Genomic DNA, 21,530 nt, shown 5'->3' with positions numbered 1-21,530 from the left:
ACTCAACAGGGATGTGGAGAACATGGGCAATTTAGCTACTTTACACCTCAGCTTTTTCATTTGCAAAATAAGATTAAACATTCATTCTCTAGAAGGTTGCCCATGTCATTTTTCACATATCATTTGAATATTAAGACTAACTTTAATCTAAAAATCATGTATCCATTCCCAATTTCTTTTTTGTTGGTTTCAATTTGCAAACATGATTTATCTTTTTTAAAAAACTGTATTTATGAGCCTATTACCTGTTTTTTATTTGGGGAGGGCTACCAGGGTTTGAATTCAGGGGCACTTGACCACTGAGCCACATCCCCAGCCCTATTTTGTATTTTATATAGTGACAGGGTCTCACTGAGACCTGTTTAGCATCATCCTGTTGCTGAGGCTAGTCTTGAATTTGCAATCCTCCTGCCTCAGCCTCCTGAGCCACTGGGGTTACAGGCATGTGCCACTGTACCTGGCAAACCTATTGCCTGTAACACATGGGATGCTTTTTAAAATAGCAATCCATTTTCTCCCCATCTATTCCTAAAACACAATACCATCGGAACAGTCCTGCACATATTTTTGGTACTACTGGGACTCAATTCCTATACCTCTCTGAAAATTAACACAATTAACAGTATTAATTTCATTTGCTTCTTTGAAAAATCAAAATGGAAGTTTTTTTAATTAAGCAAAATGCATGAAGCATGTCATTTATATTTTATTCAACTTTAAGATTAGTTTTTAAAAATCATACTATTCCACAATTTTTATTATTCAATGCTAGGGAGTAAATTAAGGGTCTTGGCCTGCTAGGCGAATGCTCTACCATTGATCATTTATTTTTGATAATTTTTGATATGATTTGATCTTGTAAACTTAAAGTTTAAATACTGCTCCATTTCTATGCTTAAATGAGAGCTCTGTGGTAAGAGAAAAACAATTGTATAGCATTTTTTCTTCCCACTGTCTGAAAGAATATGGATGTAAATATACAATGTACATGTTGTATATGATGCATGTATAGCATTCATACATATAGCATATATAACATATGTGTGTACATATATATATATATATATATCTTTAGAGAATATTTGCTAGCTTAAGTAATTTTATGTAATGTATGCACATTTTGCATTGTGATAATTGAGACATTAGTATGAGTAAAAGGTTTTCAATTTAAAACAAGTATAGGGTTTATTAAACTTAATTATTATGTATGACCTTCTTTTGACTTCATATTCTTCTTCAATAGCCTTTTATATCTTAATTCTTGAAGTAAACTTTGAAATTGTTGAATTTTTATGAATTCTTCAATTTTCTAACACTACTATATTCAATGCATCTACTATTTTACTTAAAATTATTTACTTCATTTATATAAATTTTTGTTATAAACCTAACCCATGAAGAATATTCTGAACATTTAATTCTACCTTGTAATTTAAACCTGTACATCTAATTAATTTTCAGATTTGTCTTTGCTGCCTCAATAATTATACTTGTTCATCTTGAAAGTGTCTTGTCTTCATCTCCTTCAATGCCCAACCATTGCTTTTTGGTATTTTGAAAGATCTTCCAACGATGACCATGACAGGAACTTCAGCTCCTCTGAAGCCCTCCTTGTCTTGTGAGGTCCCAGGCTACTCATACATGTTTTTGGAGGTGAGGATTTAAATGACATTCAATAACTTACATTTTGTCAGTGAACCACAGTAAAAACTCTGTTTTGTACTATGACACAGTAGACTTGTTTCAAGTGGGAAGTGCCATGAATATTGTTGTTGATTGTGCCCATTCTTGAAGATATGTGGGCATTGATTCCTAGTAGTATAAAAAATGTGTATAGGAATGGAGAAGGTTTTATTACCTGTATTTGTTTAAAAAGGGATGGTGGCACACTCCTACCATAAACAATATTTGTGTGTTGTAATGCTCGTGGCAAATTTTGTTTAGAGTCCTTGTTTAACATACTGCACTTTTCAGTTCAAGTGAAACTAACAGAAGAAACTCCATCTATACAATGTAAAGGAAATCTAAATACAACTGAAGCAGTATATGCAACACACACACACACACACACATACACACGTATATATTTGGTACTGTATGTAGAAACTCGGAACATAACATGAAGTAGTATTTACCCTTGCTATGTACCGTTTACTTTAATATTGTGTATTTGTATGGGTCTTAGTGACCAGTTTGCATCTCTGACAGCAATAGTGCTTAGTACTAGTGACGGAAACCTTCCTGAGAGTATTTTACAAAGAGCTCATATGGACAAGATAATTTCAAAGTAGAGAAATTGAAGTACTTTTACTGGGCAGAGTGGTGATGCGGAGACTCAGCCCTTAGGAGACTGTGGTGGGAGGATCACCTGAGCCCAGGAATTCCACAGCAGCCTGAGCTGCACAGCAAGACGCTGAGACCACAACTCAAAAAAATTTTTTTTTTTCCTGGAATCTGTAGTCATTTGAACGACTATTTGGTTTGGAATCAAAACACAGAAATTCCTTTCCTGACTCCAATAGTGACCCAGGAATGATCTTGACCAAATGATCTCAGCTGTCCCTGGACCAACTGGACCCCGAAGAGATGCAATCTGAGGAATGCACTCTGACCAAAAATACTTGAACCTGTTGACCTAACAATGACCTATGACCCAGCAGAACCAGGATCACTATTTCTCAAAGACTACCATACATTCTCACCCTTTCATTGATGAATGAGTAGGAAAGACACATCTTTCCATTTGACCCTCATTTTCCTTTCTAGCCCTTCAAGTCTTATATTTTTGGCAAAACTACACATTCTCTACATTTCTGGTGTTCTCCTCTTTTAAAACCTCCTACATGATCTTATATTCCCAAAGCACAATAATAATATTATTATTAAATTATTAATATTTTAACAGTAATAATATCTCTCAATAATAATAATAATTGTAATATTAATATTTCTTCTCATTGAAGACCATATTATAGGTTTTTAATGCCTAAAGTTTTCATCAAACTTCAGTTAATGTTTTGAGCCACTCTAAAAGCCACCTCACTTCCAGCTTTGTCCCCTGTGCCTGATCCCACCTCCACCTCTGCACTTTGTCAGTAAATTTTCTCAGAGTCTCAACTCTGCATATTTGATCATGCTGAGTTACTTTTTAAGATTCAATTTATTTTTTGTCACTTGATCATCATTCAGTCTGAAAAATCAGCTCCTGGCTTTCCTAGTCTGCTTCCTTTATGTGAAATTTCCTTCAAATCTCTGCATAGACTCAGACGACCCAGATGACAAGCTACACCTAGTAGGAGCAGGAGGGAGTCAGTCCTGACATCAGTGGGGAAGGGAAACAGGAGGAGGTTCAGGGCAATGGCTCCCAGGTTTGGAAGCCATTAATACCATACTGTATTGGTTTTGGTTTTAACTGGGATGAGTCCTTACCACTGACAAAGTTGAAAACTAGAGGTTGTTAAATGATTCATCCCTGTCTGCTTAAATGTTGGTTTGACTCATTACTTCTCAATAAATACTTGTTGAACCCTTTTAAAGACAGCAAAACTGGTATTCAATAAGAAACTCATAATAAGAAGCTTAGTTCAAAAGACATTTGACTTCAAGGTGTCTATAGACCAGAGGTCCTGATAGCAAATTAATAATCACCATGATTTCTAAATAAATTTCTGCATGCTTCCCAGACATGTGACCAGGTCAGTAAATTCAGACTTCATGGGAAGGGTGTCCATGTTCCTCCCCACTTAGAAACTAGTGATCAGAATTTGCAAAATATGTTATACTTTGCACTCATAGGTGACTGTGGAAAATCCGGGATATCTCCCTAGAAGGAGTTCTCTATAGAGACTGGCAAATATGTTCAATGCATTGATAGTTAAAGCAGAAGTTAATTCTTTAAGTTACTAAATCTGTAAAAAATCTGTTGCAATGATTTGTTTAAGACTAGAGTGAATTTCTCCAGGGTTGGGACCATATCAAATTCTGGTGCTAAATCCTTATTGTCATACACTAGGAATTCTATAAATGTTTGTTGAATTGAACTGAATAGAAAACATATGCAGCATTTCCCTTATGAAGACTACCTTTCTATAATGTTTCTGTATCTTCTCCTGCATCTGAGCATCAATAACTGGACTTTTCAATGGATATGAATATGACCAAGGTACTTTTAAATTTCATACTCAGGGATTTCATATGACCAGAATAACTTTCATGCCAGGGGAGAAGAATCACTGGTAGGATAACTCTTATCACCTATTGTTCTCTCCTGATGATCCACTAATGCTTTGATTCTCCAGGCACATTTACTTGTTTTAATATCTACTGCCTCTGTACTTTATGGGTAGGGGGTGCACACCTCCCAGTTGGCCTGGAGCTTACCAGGTTAAATCTGTTATTGTAGCATAGTTAGCAATACCATTGCATTTCACTCTAAAGTGTCCTGGTTTGGATGCTAAATCTTACAGATGCCCTATTTATGGGAGAATTCATTGTCTATCATTTATCTTCCCAAGGCTACCCTGCTTGGAAGTCTACTACTACACCTTGCCAGGGCTTTCCTCCATGAGGGCAGCTCTCCTAGTCCCTGAATCAGGAAGTTAAGTCCCCTTCTGAAAAAAAAAAAAAAAAACAAAAACAGAGATGCCTGTCTATAGAGACACTCTTGGTAGGAAATAAGTCAGATCTCTAAATTTAAATCTTCCCTTTAATCTTGGGTCTCCAATGCACACAAGAAACAAAGAATTCCTAATAATTACATTCCTAAATTTAGTGAAATCTAGAAGATATACCCTTTTGGAAACTCCCGAAATTAAACTTATGTGTCTCAGGTTAAACTGTACCTTAACAGCATGGCTTATTTTGTAAAAATCAGTTAAAGCCCTCTAATGTGCTTTGAATAAATGGACAGACAAAAATTAAAACATGGCTGGTCAAAGTAATCCAAAAGCTCACTTCATTCACTCAATAACAATGGCCATTTAATGGGTTCTTTTTACTACTGGATGTAATTGTGCTGGGCTTTAATTTCTCATAATGACGGAAAAAATGAAATGACTTCAGACTTTTAGGAACATTTTGCTACATCATGTTTGGGTGCTCCTATAAACACTGTTGGAAATTAAGTCAGCTCTGTGATTGCTCACCCTCCCTAGTAAGGAGCACGCCTGCCTCATGTCAGCAAAAAGCTAACTACGTCTTAATCTAAGACACTGCAGTAGAGGCAAAAGAAATTACCACCCTGCCTCTCTCCTTTCAGATCTCCCTATTTGTAGCTATTAAATTTTGGCATGCTTGCAGCAGCACCATCTTATCAGAATAAGCACCATAATTCTCATGTGAGATGTTAGGACTTTCTCTTCAGTAAGGTCAAAATGTACCTGTGATTCAAATTTAGATGAGGGTATGAGCTAATAAGAACATAAAGAGAATCAGTTTCAAGAACTCAAGCTACTATTATTTTGTGCTACTGGTTTCTCCTTTCCTAATTCCAGGTGGACATGCAAGCTTTGAGGTTGTCATGTGCCATTAAAATTAATCAGCCTCACACATTTCATCTTTAAACCTTTACCCAGGGTAGTAAAAAAAAGAGTCTAACAGAAATGAACACACTTCTTGAACACTGCAGCTGCTAATCTCATGTGGTAAAAGATCATCCTATAAATTATGTGCAAACAGAGTGCTAAAGATGGATATGAAATATTTAAAATACATGCAGCATTATTAATAACTATAGTATGACAAAAACTGTTAGCTGTCCTTTATACTGGTGCTTTCTTCATTAGTTGTATTGGAATCTCAATTTTCTCCTAAGCATGAATGTCCCAGATAGAGCAAACATTCAGACACCTTTATGGCCAAGTATTGCCATATAACTAAGTTCTAGTGAATGGGTTGATAGTAGAACCATTATGTGGGGATTCCAGGAACTTTTTTTAAAAAAGATACTTATCATATACCTTTATTCCTTTCTCTTTCCAACTGGTTTGAATATGAATTTGATGACTGGAGCTAGAGTAGCCACATTAGATTGTGATTATAATTTAGGTACAGAGTTCACATCTAAGAAATCAACAAAATGGAAAGAGTGTGTGTTCTTGAAGACTTTATGGAATAACGTGTCCACACTAGCTCTGGACTGCCTACTTTTCAATTTAACATGAAAGAGAAATATTATTAAAGCCATTTCTACTTAAATATTTGTATTCACAACTAAATGCAATTCCAGTAATACAATTACGAATTATAAAACTCCAATTCCCTCATGGTTTTGGGCCATAGCTTAGTTTTAACAATAAATGTGTTCACATAGGCCAGGCTGAGATTTGGATATTGGATGACTGGATTTTTAGCTTACAGGAATAAAAAATATTGTGTAGTGATACATTTCTAGTTAACTTCTTGCTCCAGAATGATTAAAAAATCATTTTTAGAAAAATCTGCCAAACAAAATCCTACAAGAACCACCTTGGGATTTCCTGTAGGCTTCAGAGATTTGTCTTTCTGGCCTTACTTGGAACTTATTCCAACCTGGAAGCCATTTTGATGAACCAAATTCTCCTTGTCTTAAAGAAGAAAAACATTGTCTTCATTGCTAGGTAGTTCTCCTTCTCCAAAACCCCCTTTCTCACTCATTTATACATTTGAACATATGGAAGTTTAAAATTTTCTTTTTACTTAGATACTCAATCTTTTGAGTTATACTGTTCTTGTTAAGTCTTTTAAAAAACTGAAGAGCTGGAGGGTTTGGTGTTTTTTTTCCTTTCTGTTGTTTGTTTTGTGATCTTGTCAGTGCTGGGGATTGAACCCAGGGCATTGGGCACAGCAAGCAAGTGCTGTACCACTGAGTCACATCCCCAGCTCTCAGAGGAGCTTTTCGAACTTATCACTTTCCATGCTTTGCCATCTAAAGCCACTGTTCTCTCCCCCTACAAATGTGACAACTTTCAGGCTAAAATCTGATGGATTCAAGTTATGCCTGAAAGGTTTATTGAATGACATATTGTGGTCATATTACCAGAGCAGAAATATTTCTCAAGGCACAATATTTTAAAGCAAAGCTATTTATGTGTAAGCTCTCTGAGGTTATAGAACATGACTATCTTATTTATTGCCAAATCTCTAGCTCCTCAAAGAATGATTCTCCATATAAATCTGTCCACTGGATAAATGAAGAGTTTACCTAGAGTAGTAAACTTGTTATTTGTATATACTTGACACGCTCTCTGTGTGGACAATGTCAATGAGTCAGCCAGGGAGGTGACTTTATAGGACTCTGTCTCTATGTTGTCCACTGCAGTTATCAGGGACACACTCAACTTTTACAAATTCTTCCAACATTATACCTTCCTCCTACAAAGAATCTTTCTGCCCATTATGAATTCCTGAAGCACTGGCTGTCTCATTTGGATTCCCCACTGCACAGAAAGATGGTTACATATACTTGGGTGGAGAAGAATGTCATGCTCAAGCTCCCTTATGCGGGAAAAAAAATGGCAACTGTCATAAATGCAAGATGTCAAATTTAGTTACATAGATTATGAAACATAAATTTCAATTCTATTTGCTCATAACAGTGAAAATCTGTATATTTGTTATCTAAGATATAACAAATCTATATAACAAAGTTTTAAGTACTGGGGAGAGGGGCTCCACCATCTGCTCCAGGAAGGGGATGGCTGTTGTCTCATGTCAGAATCATTACCCACTGGACTGCTGCATTCTCTAAGACCCAATTCAGCATCACCAGTGTCCCCTCTACTTCTCTCCTGCTTACTGTTGATGGCATTGTCTAAGCAGAAACTATTGCAGTCTTTAAAACTGGAATTATATTATCACAAGAAGAAAAACAAGTTACAAAACACAAAGAGACAAATAAATGTGGCATCCTAATAAATGCTAGCTAACTATAATGCCAGAGATAAGTGTATAATTAAAGAGAAATTTATTAAGGGGAATCTAAAAGTCTAAATATGGCTATGAAATGTCACTTGGTAAACCTTTCAGGCATGACATAGATTCCTAAAACCAGCATTTAGTCATTTCCCATATATTGGTATACCATGTACCTTTGCCAAATTTAAAATACTAGTAATATGACTTTGTCCCCCTAGACATTTGAGCTGTTCCTCAACTAATAGTTGACCTGTTCCTTCTATGATTCAATGTCTGTGTTAAAGCTTGAGGTAAAATGTTATAAATAATTGATGCTATAAAATTCAAAGACAATCAAATGTTTGAGACTATGCTAGAGTTACATAGGAAAGTATCCTCCTTCTTGGGAGGTATACACTAAAGAGTTTGGGGATAAAACGCCATGATATGCACAGTTTTCACTCAGGTACATCAGAGAAAAAATAATGTATGTATATATCTATGTGCATGTATACATGTGAGTGTGTGAGTGTGTATGTGTGTGCCAAAAGAGAAAGAGGCAAAATGTTGGGTGAGGAATGTGTATGTGTTCTTCACACTATTCATGCAGTTTTCTAGTATATATTAAAGTATTTCCAGTGAAATGTTTTTTAATAAAAAGGCATAATAAAGAACATGACAATATCTGATTCAATTATTTCCTATTGGGGAATTCTTTTCCACCTTCCCCCTGTCCCCCGCCCCCCGCCCCCATGGACACATGCTACTTGCACACATAGGATCACATGAGTGACACTGTACTTTTTGCCTATATGATGCACAGTGCCTGAGTAGGAAATTTAGTCTTCAAATCAAGCAATCAAGTCTTCTAATCATGCAATCAAGCCTGAAGTAATTCCAAAAGACTTTTTAGGCAATGATTTGACTTTTAAGACAACAATTTTGAAGAGTTCATATAATGTCATCCTTTATAAACAAGACTGACCTTTTTTCCTTTCAGATTTGGTTGAAACCGGCCCACAGAGTACAACTACCTGAGAACACATCCTTGAGAAAGACAGCCAGGCACATTGCCCAAACCACAGGCTATTGAAAACTTGGCCCAAAGTGACTATTCTGGACGGTTGACCTCCAAAGTGCTGATGAATACAATGAACTGTGGAAGATGTATGATTTGTTTTGAACACATTTACTATGATTGATGGTCTGGATTTGGCAAGTTAGTTCATTCCCAGTGGAGAGGAAGGTTTCACTGTCTTGCCTCTTTCAACATTCCTGTTGAGACAGGTTTCACTCTTATTGGCCAATGTACTCAGAAATCACTTACATTTGCAGCATAATGAATTCATTAGCTACACTGGATCAATGCTGTGCATAAGATTCCTGAGTCAACATAAGCTCTTAATTGAATTTCTTTATTATAATGCCTTTGGAAATTTTCCTTCAGGCTACTAAATTTCAAGGTATGAGTCTATGTGTCAACCGGTAATTATGCTAGTAACTTTTTGAGACCAGTCAGGGCCAGGGCCAGAGTCAGGTTAGGAAGTGATCTATTATGAATGGCAGGTTATAAAACATACATGTGATCAAAACACCCACAAATGGACTCACACCATTCTATGCTTCCAGTTATTCTGACAGAGTATCAGCCTTCTGCGCAAGCCAATTTCAGTTACTCATTTTTTTTTAAATCGTGAAATAAAAACTGAGATAATCAAGTTAATGTCAATAATAATGATGTGGGGACTGAAAAAGAAGTTTAAAAGAATGAGACTATGACAGTAGTGGTTCTTTAGTATGAAACTGAAATATTTATTTTTAAATTGGTGAATATGATGCAGAAATATAAAAAGAGCAGAGAGAATACAGGAACTTAATTCTAAGGTAACTGTAAGGAAAAGGCTGCTTTTCTGACCTGGATTTTGGCCAGAATCCAAGTTTGATTGTTTTTGTTGCCATTTTTGCTGCTGTCATTAAATAAAGAAACATGATCAAAAAATAAATATTTTTTTCTTTTACTCAATAGGAACAAAAGAGGGAGAGATGGGGGTGGGGGACTAAGTCTAGAAAAAGATAAGATCCAGATTTAAGATCCCAGAGAATGTTATATTTCTGATCCCTTCAAAATATCAGATTTTGTTATTATAACACATTGGAACTATTTTTAATTATATTTTATTTTTTAATGATTTGGTAGGTCAATTAGTGAAGACGACATTTTCATCCTTGCTACTCTCTCAGAGCAGTGTGGATTGCCATCCCACTGCAAAGTCCTAACCAAGCCCTCACTGACCCACTTTGTACTAGGTCTCCCAAATAAAAGACAGCCCTCTAACTGTCATAGCTAAAGGGCACTTTGCTCTCAGGTCCTATAGGTTTCTCTTGTCCCCATAAAAAATAACAATAAACCAAATGGGAAGGAAATATCTAGCTACCAGTTATAAATCTATCAGCAGTGAATTTACTGTATTCTGTACACAATGGTGATTTTAAAATTCAGATTGGGATTCTTTTTAACTAAATTTGTTAGTCTCTGACATGTCAATAAACTCTCTGCTTTGAGTGGTTAATCAAATATTTTTTTCAGAATGCATTGAGAATGTAAGTAACACTTGAATTAATGTAGCCATTAGTTATCATCCCCCTTTTAAACTTTTTTCTCCCCTGTGCTGTGGATTGACTGAACTTAGGGTCTCTTGATGCTAGGTAAGCACTCTACCATTGAGCCCTCTAACCTTATTTTTCTTTTTAGGCACTAGTTTTTTTTTTGTTTGTTTGTTTTTTTCTGTCCTTCCTATTTGAAAGTCAAATAGTCTGACTTCCAAGAATAAGAAGTACTTCAGTTGTAGAAATGTTCAGAAGGTACCCTACTTTCAAAACAAGAAATACATCAATCTAGCAATCTCACTTCTTGGTATATATCCAAAGAAACTAAAATCTGGATCTTGATGAGACATCTGTACTCTTATATTCACTGAAGCATATTCACAGTAGCCAAGATATGGAGACATTCTAAATGTTCATCCACAGATGAATCGACAAGGAAAATACAGTATACACAATGGCATATTATTTAGCTTAAAAGAAAGGAAAATCCTATCACTTGCATTAATATGGACAGACATTTTGTAGGACATTATGCTAAGTGAAGTAAGCCAGATACAGAAAGACAAACAGTACATGTTCTTGCTTCAATGTATAATCTAAAATAGTCAATATCATAGAAGCAGAAAGTAGAATGGTGGATGCCAGGTCTAGGAAAAAGGGGCAATAGGGAGGTATTGTTCAAAGGAGAGAAAATTTTACTCTTGCTAGATAAGCTCTCGAGAGCTACTGTATAACATATAGCATGTGGTTAAAAACACTGATTTGAATCCTTAACAAACTGTCTAAGAAGGTAGACATTATGTTAACTACTTTTCCAACAAAAGGAAAACTCAATAAAACCAAAACAGACCAAGAAAACAAGATGAAACTTTTGGAAGAAATGATGAATCTATGACATTGTGATCTTGGCTGCATGAGTATGTACTTATCTCTAAACTTATAAAGTTGTATGCAATAAATATCTAAAGCATTTTATACCTCAACAAAGTACCTTAATTTTAAAATCAGAAAACAAATTTATTAAAGAAGAAAAAAGAAGGTTCTACTCTTGCCTTACTCAGTGGCTTCGTGTCTACCAATGTCTAATTGTTGGATTTGAGGAGATTTTCTGCCTTCTATACATAGAACTGCCTTTTTTTCTTGGCCACAAATGATAAATAAGATCTAAACTTGTTATATTTGTATTAAAAATGAAATATCATAAACTTTTCTTTGCATAATAAACATTTTAAATCTATGGTTTCCTTTGGAAAGATCAGAAATAATTGTCAAAAGATACACAAAATATTTTTCAAGGAGCACCAAGTACACTGAAACCTAGAAGTCCTCTTCTTCTTTTTGACTCCTACTGTTTCAATCACATGATATCCGGCATACGGTATTTGGAAGGTATTGAGACATTTCAACATGATATTGCCCTTAGAATCTATGATTCAGGTCTATTATAAGAAAGTTCATTCTATAAAATAATAAGTACATAGAGTTTCAATGGTGGTTAGATTAAATAAAGATGTCCCAATTTTTCCTATTTACTTTTCAGATTCTGTTTTAAAATGTATCTTATTCAAACTACTAGTGGAAAACCCACTAATTCATTAAATCATGTTCTTTCTACTAAACCCTGAATAAGATTCTAGAAATGCAAAGAGGAATAAGATAAATCCCTACCCTTAGAAATCTTATTAACCTGGTGAGTGTGGTTGTGTAAGCCTGTGATTCCAGTAACTTGGGAGGCTGAGGTGGGAAGATCACAAGTTCAAGGCCAACCTCAGAAACCTTTAAGTCCCTGTTTCAAAATTTTTTTTTAAAAAAATATATAAATATATATACACACATATATGTATATATAAAATTGTGTGTGTATATGTATGTGTGTGTTTGTGTTTGTGTGTATGGCTGAAGACATAGCTCAGTGGTAGAGCACTCTTGAGTTCAATCCCTAGTACTCTCCAAATAGAAGGGTGGTGGGTGAGAAAGAAGAGAAAGTCATAGTATGATCCAGCTTAGTATAATCCAGAAGAGAGACAGGCTAATAAACATAATAAACAATCCAGTCTCAGTACCACTGTGATAAGGGCTCCAACAGCACATGCAGGAACACCTAGCTTGGTCTTGGAGGGGTTTCCTCAAGGAGGCAATTCTTGATAGGCTACAAAGAAGGAAGTCTCATGAGGCAGACAACAAAATTGGAGCGAGGACAGGAGTGGATCCTAGAGGATGGATCTAGACAGAGAAAAACATAGGCAACTGCAAAGTCATGGGAGCACAGTACATTTGGGAACCTGCCTATCATCTTACAGCAGAGAGTGCATGTATGGAAGGAGATAAAGCCAGAAAGTTGATCAGAAGATGATCCTGAGAGATTATAGTGACTAGTAAAGGGAGTTGGTTAAGTTCTCATGTAGTGGGCGAGTAGGAAAAGATTTTTAAGATACGTTTTCTTCTTCTTTCTCATTGCATGGAGAATAGAAGATACTAGATCTAAATGTTTGTGTTCTCAAATTCATTTGTTGAAACTTCATCACCAAGGTGATGGTGTTAGGAGGTGGGGTCTTTGGAAGGTGCTTAGGTCATAAGACCAGAATCCTTATAGATGGGATTAATATGCCCTTATAAAATAGACTGGAGAGAGTTGTTTTGTCCTTTCCATCATGTGAGGACACATCTATGACCCAGGAAATAGGACTATGCCAGATAGTGATGCTTTGATCTTGAACAACCCAGGCTCCAGACCATGAGACATAACTTTCCATTGTGCATAAATCACTTACTTTATGGTATATTGTTGTAACAGCCTAAACCAAGTAAGAAAAACAAGAAAACATGCATTTATGGACAGAAATTGAATGGTAGAAAATAGTTAAGTGTTTCTGAAGAGAGGAAAAGATGTATGATCAACACCCTGTTTCAATCAGGATCTATTAATTTTTATGTAATCACATACCCTACACATTTCTAGTTTATGTGATGACAGTAAAATACTGCCTAGGTTTATGATACATTTTCTGGAGTCTGAATGTCACTGCAAAGATGAATAATTCAAACAGATTGGATTCATGTGGGTTTGCCATGAGACACACTTTTTTTCCCACATAAGATTAGAGGAAAAATTGACTGCACTCAATTTCCTACCTTATTTGGGTTAGAAGTAAAGTTGGTGCCATTATCCTTTTTCCTATTCTTTGTATTTAAAATCTGATGTGGAATGGTGCAGCTATGGATAAAAAAAATGTAATGCCTTCTGCTACCTCTTATTGCTCATGCATTTTCATGTAAAAGCGGGTAGGGGAAACAGGACGTGGACTTTTCCTTAGCAAAACCACATTATTTCAACTTTAAGAACTTTCAATCATGAAATACACATGTTGCTGTAGTTTGATTTTAAGTAGCATCCAGAGGATCCTGTGTTAAAGACTTCTTCCCTAGAGCAGCACCATTGTTTTGTGGTGGAAACTCTTAAGATGTGGGGCTTGGTGGGAAGTTTTAGGTCACTGGGCCGTGCCCTCTGTTTTAGTCAGCTTTTGCAATGCTTTCACGAAAATACCCGACAAAAACAACTTAGAAGAGGGAAAGTTTATTTGAGGCTCATGGTTTCAGAGGTTTCAGTGTATAAATGGCCAAATTCATTGCTTTGGGCCCAAGATGAGACAGCATACTATGGGGGAACGGTGCCCTCTTGGCATTCAGGAAATAGAGAAGGGAGGGAAGATCTAACAGGAAAATGCATCTTTCCAGGGCACATTGACCTACCTCCTTCAGTCATGCCCCACCTACCTATAGTTACTATCCAGTCAGTCCATTCAAATTTTAGGGACTAGTTAGGTTAAAGCTCTCATAAGCTAATCATTTCACACATTGTCACATTAATAGGAGCTTTGGGGAACACCTCACATCAGAACCACAACACCCCAAGAAAGACTGTGAGACCTCAATCTATTTCTTTCTCTCTCTCTCTCTCTCTCTCTCTCTCTCTCTCTCTCTCTCTCTCTCTCTCTCTCTTCCTTGCCATAAAGTGAATGGCTTTTACTTCCTCATAGGCTCCTCACTGTGCTGTGTTGTCTCACCAGAGGCCCAAAAGCAATGGGGCCAACCAACCATAGACTGGAACCTCTAAAAACTGTGAGCCAAAATCAACCTTTTTTTTTCCTTATGAGTTGATTGTCCCAGATTTTTGTTATAGTAATAAAAAATTGGATAACAGAAATATTTGTTAACTTACTCAATAAAAGATTACATTATTACATGGTGTTTGGTGGCTCTTATGTGCTCAATTTTTAATAACTAAAAATCTATGAAAACCTCACAAGTTCCTCAAAATGATGTTAAATCATAGAACCTAGCATGACAAAACATAAACCACATTTGTCTTAAGGTTCAGAGCTTAAAAGTGGCATTTAAGATCTGGTTCAAAAACTGCCTGAATACCTGTACAGCTGAGAATTATATAGTTGTAGGAACTGTAAGAAAGTAAAAGTTCCCTCTAACTTATACTGCTAGCATGGTGAGATTCCCATGTGGTGCAGATTTCATCTGATTTTACATGATTGTTGATATTGGCAGTATATTTAACATAAGACTTTTTTTAACCCATATAATAGAGATGATCAAAGTTAAAAAAATTATCATTTTGTGAGGAGCTAGATCTTTGCTAGGAATTCTGCTTCATTCATTGGCTCAGTCATTTGTTACTTCATTTATTCACTCAAACATAAATTCAGTAATTTCTGTATGGCCAACACTGTGACAGCTGGTGAATTCAATGATGAGCAAAGCATTACCCTCTGTCTGCTCAAGAATTCTGCCCTGTGAAACATCAGGCAAAGAAGATCAACAGTAAATAAAAATTTATATCTGATTACTGTTATGTATAAAAACACAACCCCTCCAAAGAAGACAATCGATCTCCTATTAAGAAATGAAGACAACCCCATAAGGAAGCTAAACATGTAAGCAAATAAAAAGCAGAATTATCAACAGCTGATGTGGTTCTTAAAAAATAAAATAAAATAAAAGGCATTTGAAGGAGTGAATCCTGGATTTGGATTTCCAATCTAGCTGTGTGCTCTTGAGTCAGTTACTCAATTCATCTAAGACTGGGTTTTCTCCTGGGTTATCTGATGGAGCAAGAATGTGGTTAAGGCCAGGCAGCTCATTACAGTTGCTCTAATTTTAATTTAATTTTTTAAAGTAAAGGAAACTTCATACTAATCAGAACAATTTCAACTTTGGAAGATTAAGAAGGAGTTCATGTGTTAGGATAGCACAGAGAGAAGGGACAAAATATGCAAATTTTAGTAGCCAGAATGAGAATGCTTTCATAGCAATGACAAATAGATTTGTGAAGCCAGACCATAATATCATCTAAGTAATGTTTCAATCTATCTCTCAACTAATAAATGCAGGAAACATTAAAAAATCTATTCAAATCATTTTGCTTCCTTATGCATCTGTATTCCCCATACCATGGAAATAAATCTCTACCTCTTATAACAACTCAGTGTTAAGAAACCTGGTTCATTAGGATCAGCAGATTCTACAGCATTGAACCAAAACAGAACAAAATGTTCATAGCAATCAAGTTCTACCTGAGAGCTTGGATGCTCTAGTAGATTCAAAAGATGCAACTAAAGAACTAAACATTGGTGTAGGGGCATTTCAGTGGTCCTCCTAATAGCATCCTAAGCATTATTTTCTATCTGAATACAGCCTATCCCTTATTTACTTGTTGTACTTATGGACTCTGCTCCGAGACAGACAGACAGCTCATTTTATCCCACAGGAAGCCTTTGCCTTCTTCCCTGGGTGATTCCCCAGGCAATCATGAAAAGAGCAGTCATATGCCACACAGCTTGTACTTGCACAGAACCTCTCTTTCATGGCACTAGGGCTGACTCACACTTCCAGATGGCCTTCTTAGCTTTTCTCCATGCTTTGTGCTATTAACCTGATCTGGTGTGCTTGCGATAAATAACTTTCTCCATTATGAGGGTGGGAGTTTCTAAAAATTAAAAATTTTATTGTTCTAATTTATGAATATAAAATTGCCAAGGTCTCGGCTTGGCACCAGAATCACGAGCCACCACACACCTTTGTAGGTTCAAACAGCATTTCTTTATTCCCGCTCTCACACCGCCTCCACACAGGTCCAGGGGCAATCTCGTTCTGCTGTCTGCCCCCACAATTCACCTACTCCAAGAGGCTATCTCCAAATCCCTTTTTAATCTCACGAGAACTCAACGGGAACAAGCAGCAGGAACACCCTAATCCCAGCAATAATCTATAACCTCCAACTTCCCTAAAACCCATTATCTTAAACTGGCAACGCCTTAAACTCAAGAAGCCGGTTACTTCCTCAAACCTGATCAGCTCTAAACCCGGATCTGCCTTGGTCCTTGAGCAAGGTCACCTTATTAAAGCATGCATGCAATGTCCCATCGAATGTCCTCTAAGCAGCATGGGGTACGCTTGGCAAGAAAATTTCGATGCGTCATTCCTACTTGGTAATGGCCCCCAGCATAAAATGAGGGTTTTTTTTGGTACTGGGGATTGAACTCAGGGGCACTTGACCACTGAGCCTCATTCCCACCCCTATTTTGTATTTTTATTTAGAGACAGGGTCTCACTGAATTGCTTAGTGATTCACTTTTGTTGAGGCTGGTTTGAATTCAAGATCCTCCTACTTCAGCCTCCCGAGTTTCTGGGATGACAGACCTGCACCACCTTGCCTGGAAAGTCTGTTTTTATTATAGATTCTTTGAACAATGAAGATAAAAAATAGAAAGAATCCATCATTTTGTTATCCATATTTTTACCATTCAGAGGTAAATACTGAAAATTTACAGTCTTTACTTTTTTTTTTTTAAAGTTGTAGATGGACAATACCTTTATTTTATTTATTTATTTTTATGGGGTGCTGAGGATCAAACCCAGTGCCTTGCACATGCTAGACAAGTGCTCTACCACTGAACTACAACCTCAGCCCCTTATTTATGTTTTTAATGTGGTGCTGAGGATTAAACCCAGTTCCTCACATGTGCTCCACTGAGCCACAATTCCAGCCTCTTGTCTTTTTGTCTTAAGTAGATCCCTAAGAGAGATTTGCCAAAGAGGAAGCAGTAGGTGAAAGGGAATAAACGTTTTTAAGTCTCTTCGTGTAAAACTATCGAATTATTGGAGAAATGTTATACCAATTTCCACTTTTAGAAGCAGTGTTTGAGAGTGATGCTATATGATATTCTCACCAATGCTTATTGGACAATGCTATATGTAAGAAATTGTTCCTGCAATAATTCTTGTTTAATTAGAGCTCCTTATTATAAATAAGAGTGATCAATTTTTAAGTTAAAATTTTATTTTTAACAAAATTTAAACGAAGTTTAAAGAATTACTCAATTCAGTATTGTAAAGATTAAGAAAATAAGAAATCTTTTAAACTGTCACTCCTATCCCAATGTATGAACACGTCTTCTGCTCCCCAAAGGTAACTACCTTCCAACTTTCAGCTGTTTTTATTATAGATTCTTTGCTATATTCCACTATATTTTTAAATGACACACCTTCATTGCTGTCTTAATATGTCAGTTTTAGGCATTGATTTTTGATATTTCATGGTAGAAGATGAGGATTACCTCCTTATCCATTCATACTTTTCATCCCTCACCTTTCCAACATATATTGTGATTTTAGTTTAACGGGTAGTTGTGAACGTCTAGAGCGTTGGGTCCCTGGGTAAGGGTCACGAAATAACCAGGACACAGGGGATGCAGAGCAAAGGCAGCAGTTGCAACCGCATGCTGCATGCTGAGGTTTATTTGCAAGTTCCTTTTATATTCTTCTTCTAACAAAGCAAGCAATTCTTCATTAACACTTTACCTGCACTGCCCAAACACCACGCCTCAGGGGGTACACAGAGCTAAACTCAGATCATTCCTGATCATTTGATAAGCACCCCCCCCCAAGTTCTTTGTAGACATTATCTAATCCCCTGAGGATGCATTTGTTTCTTTAGAATGTATGGTTCCCAGGACAAGTATGCAGGAAGCTTCTTCCTCTTGGCCAAACCATGCAGAACTTGTGACTTGAGATAAGGGGAAGAGAACTTTTCCTCCTCCTAACTGAGATTTGCCTCAGCTGAGCTAAATCACAGCCACAGCTCTTGCAAAATGTCAGGCCTGAGGGAGCTAAACTCTGCACACTCAAACCCCAACAGGTAGTTATTGTTTACACTTTAGTAGAACAAAGGGAAACCTATAAGCAGTTTATATACCATACTTTGATTGCTTTCTTTCTGCACAAGTTTTTGCTTTTCTTATTGAAAGTTCTTGCCTCTTTTTTTCTTTATGTGTTTATACATTTATCAGAAATTGGATTCCAAACAATCCCTGCTGCAAAAATCTAAGTATGGTTCAAAAACCTCAAGAATTTTATCAACTTCATCTTCTTGAAGTACTCTCTCTAGAAACCTCTATAATCTGTAATCTCTAGTGTCGTCAGGGGTCACTTTGGGATATTCCTTCATCATTATACGGAAGATGTCTTCACTCTCTTGTTTGGATGAGCATGTTTTCTAGCAGCTTCCTGGGTAAGTATGCACCAGAGGCAAGGCACTGTTCCATGCTCACTTCTGATCAGTGGTTTAGTTGAGTATAGAATTGTTGGTTGAGAATCATATTCCTTCAAAATTCAAAAGGCACTGTTCCATTTGCTCCTAGGTTTTAGTAAGAGTCTTGCGAGGACTTGTGCCCTTTTGATTTTTGATCCTTTCTCTATGGCCTTATTTTTTATTGCCACTTATGCTCAAAAATATAAATTTTATGAATTTTAGAAGGTAGAGGAGTTAAAATAATATGCTAATTGCTCTAGCTTTAATCAGGATCTCAAATTTTTTAACATTCTAACTTGTTACATGCATCTTCTTTTGTGAATTGCCTGAATGTGTCTCTACTGATATATTATTGAAGACTTAGTGTGTTTTTTTCTTATTTGCATGAGGTCTTTTTATTTTGTTCAGGGTACTAACTGTCGACTGCAACATCTTTTAGGATGACTTATTTCAACCAGTGCTAAGTTTTCTGTGATTCTTATCATATATGCAGGTTATGAACTACTCAGATGGAACAGATATAAAGTAATTCTGATTATTTCAACAAAATATATTTTAAAACATATAAAAACAGTCTTCAACCATGAGGCTTTGAACTTGTAGCAGAAAATATTGACCTTTAACTATATGCATTATATACACAGTTGTTGAAGAGTTGACAGGTGTAAAGAACCCTATCCTTGAGAATGCAAATATGAGAAAACTGAGTCTCTTTCCTACTGGAGTTTTAGGAGTAAAAATATCAACAACTAGTTATAAAACAATAAGAACTGATTCAGATCAGAAGCACCAAGCTGAGGACATTGCTAGACCTGCTGAATTCAGATCAGAAGCACCAAGCTGAGGACATTGCTAGACCTGCTTCACAGTGAAAAGTGAGTCTTGAAATAGGAATGGCAGTTTTGTCAGCATGGAAAGGTGACAAAAATATTCCATCCTGTATAAAAGACAATGTGCTAATGCTGCAGACATTATAAATGTGTCTTTAGGGAATGGTGAGAAGTCTCTGGGGGTTGCTGAAGGTATAGAACATAAACAGGGAAATCGCTGAAAATGGGGAGCAGAGGTAAGTGCAATTCAAATTGTGGAAATGTATCTAAGCGTTGCAAGTTGTAAAGATGCTGTTATTGTCAACCTGGGAGTTGTTCAGGTGTGAGATGTCAGTGCTTCAAGGAAAACCTGGCCCATCCTGGTGCCAGGATGAACCATGATTACTGCTACCACCAATTGTATGGCATTTCTCCTGCCAGAGGATGGTTTAAGCATATGATGAATTTCTTCCAAGTAAAGATCTGAGAAGGAAATCTGTTAGAGAGCTTCTGGGAAAGGTTTTGTATTTCTTACAAAAGGAGAAAAAAGAAGTAGTGTGAATATATAGTGCTTTGAGCTGTTGCAACAATAAGGTAAAAAAAAACAAGATTGAGAACTGAAGTGCTTAGGCTGAATGAGTTCAAAGAAGTAAAGAACCTGGACTCTTGAAGCATGTTCGCACCTCTGGACTCATTCCATCACTAAGCTTCTTGTTATGCGATGCAGTAAATGTCTTATTTAAGATATTTTCAATGGAATCTTTAGTCTTTTGCAGCCTAATCATATGTCCTGATTCAACATCCTGGCACATTCTTTAACAAATAATTCAAAGAACACTTGTTAGCAACTTCATAGATGATTATTTTTTCAAGGAAACTTCATCTTTTCAAAAATTCTGGAAAGATGATAACACACTATGTATTTTTATGCATGTTACTACATCTACCTGTAACATGAACTACCTTGAACTGGTAATAAAGAGCAGTAACTTGTGTAGAACTCTAGAAGAGAAAATATTAGTAGTTATGAAATGGAGACTAAAGTGAGTTATGAAATATAGGAAGGAGAGAATATAAAATGTAAAAAGAAATCCAAAGTCATAGAAGATTAAATAGGAAAGGATTTTAGAAAGAGAGTCTATTCTAACCTTAATTTTACATTTTGGAAGTCAGTCCTAGAGAAGTTACAAGTTGTGCAAGGTTCCTCTGTTAGTGATGGAACAAGGACTTGCACACAATGTTCTGAATTCCTTCAGAGCATTTTTATTACATCATGCAGTTTTTTTATTTCTTACTAAAAATGCCAATTATTTCCCTAAGAGGGAGTATAATAATAAATGATCAGAAAACTTGGAAGACACAGACTTCAGTTCTAACCTGATGCTAACAACTCTTCAAAGTTCTTTGTGGAGAAGAAGTCTGAGGGTTACAGTAAGAAGCACAATTTCTTAATTACATCTACCAGGGACATGATGGAAGATAATCCATATAATTGTTTTTCATGAGTGGGAACCAACTAATGGGGAATGAGAAGTATAAAATGAAATGAAAATAATATACCATATGTAAATTATGAATGGCCTTATTTTTTGCTTAGTTTATATTATGAGAATTATTCTTTAAAAAGTCATTCAATTTTG

At 36.2% G+C, this 21,530-nt stretch overlaps 1 protein-coding gene across 1 annotated transcript in view; it reads right to left on the bottom strand.

Moving 5' to 3' along the window:
- The window catches only part of LOC144369713 (3',5'-cyclic-AMP phosphodiesterase 4D-like), a 233,125-nt gene that overhangs the window by 50,831 nt on the left and 160,764 nt on the right, over positions 1-21,530 (bottom strand).

This window comes from Ictidomys tridecemlineatus, chromosome 13 (genome assembly GCF_052094955.1).
Source record: "Ictidomys tridecemlineatus isolate mIctTri1 chromosome 13, mIctTri1.hap1, whole genome shotgun sequence".
NCBI classification, from domain to species: domain Eukaryota; kingdom Metazoa; phylum Chordata; class Mammalia; order Rodentia; family Sciuridae; genus Ictidomys; species Ictidomys tridecemlineatus.
This window is presented reverse-complemented; position numbering and strand designations above follow the sequence as displayed.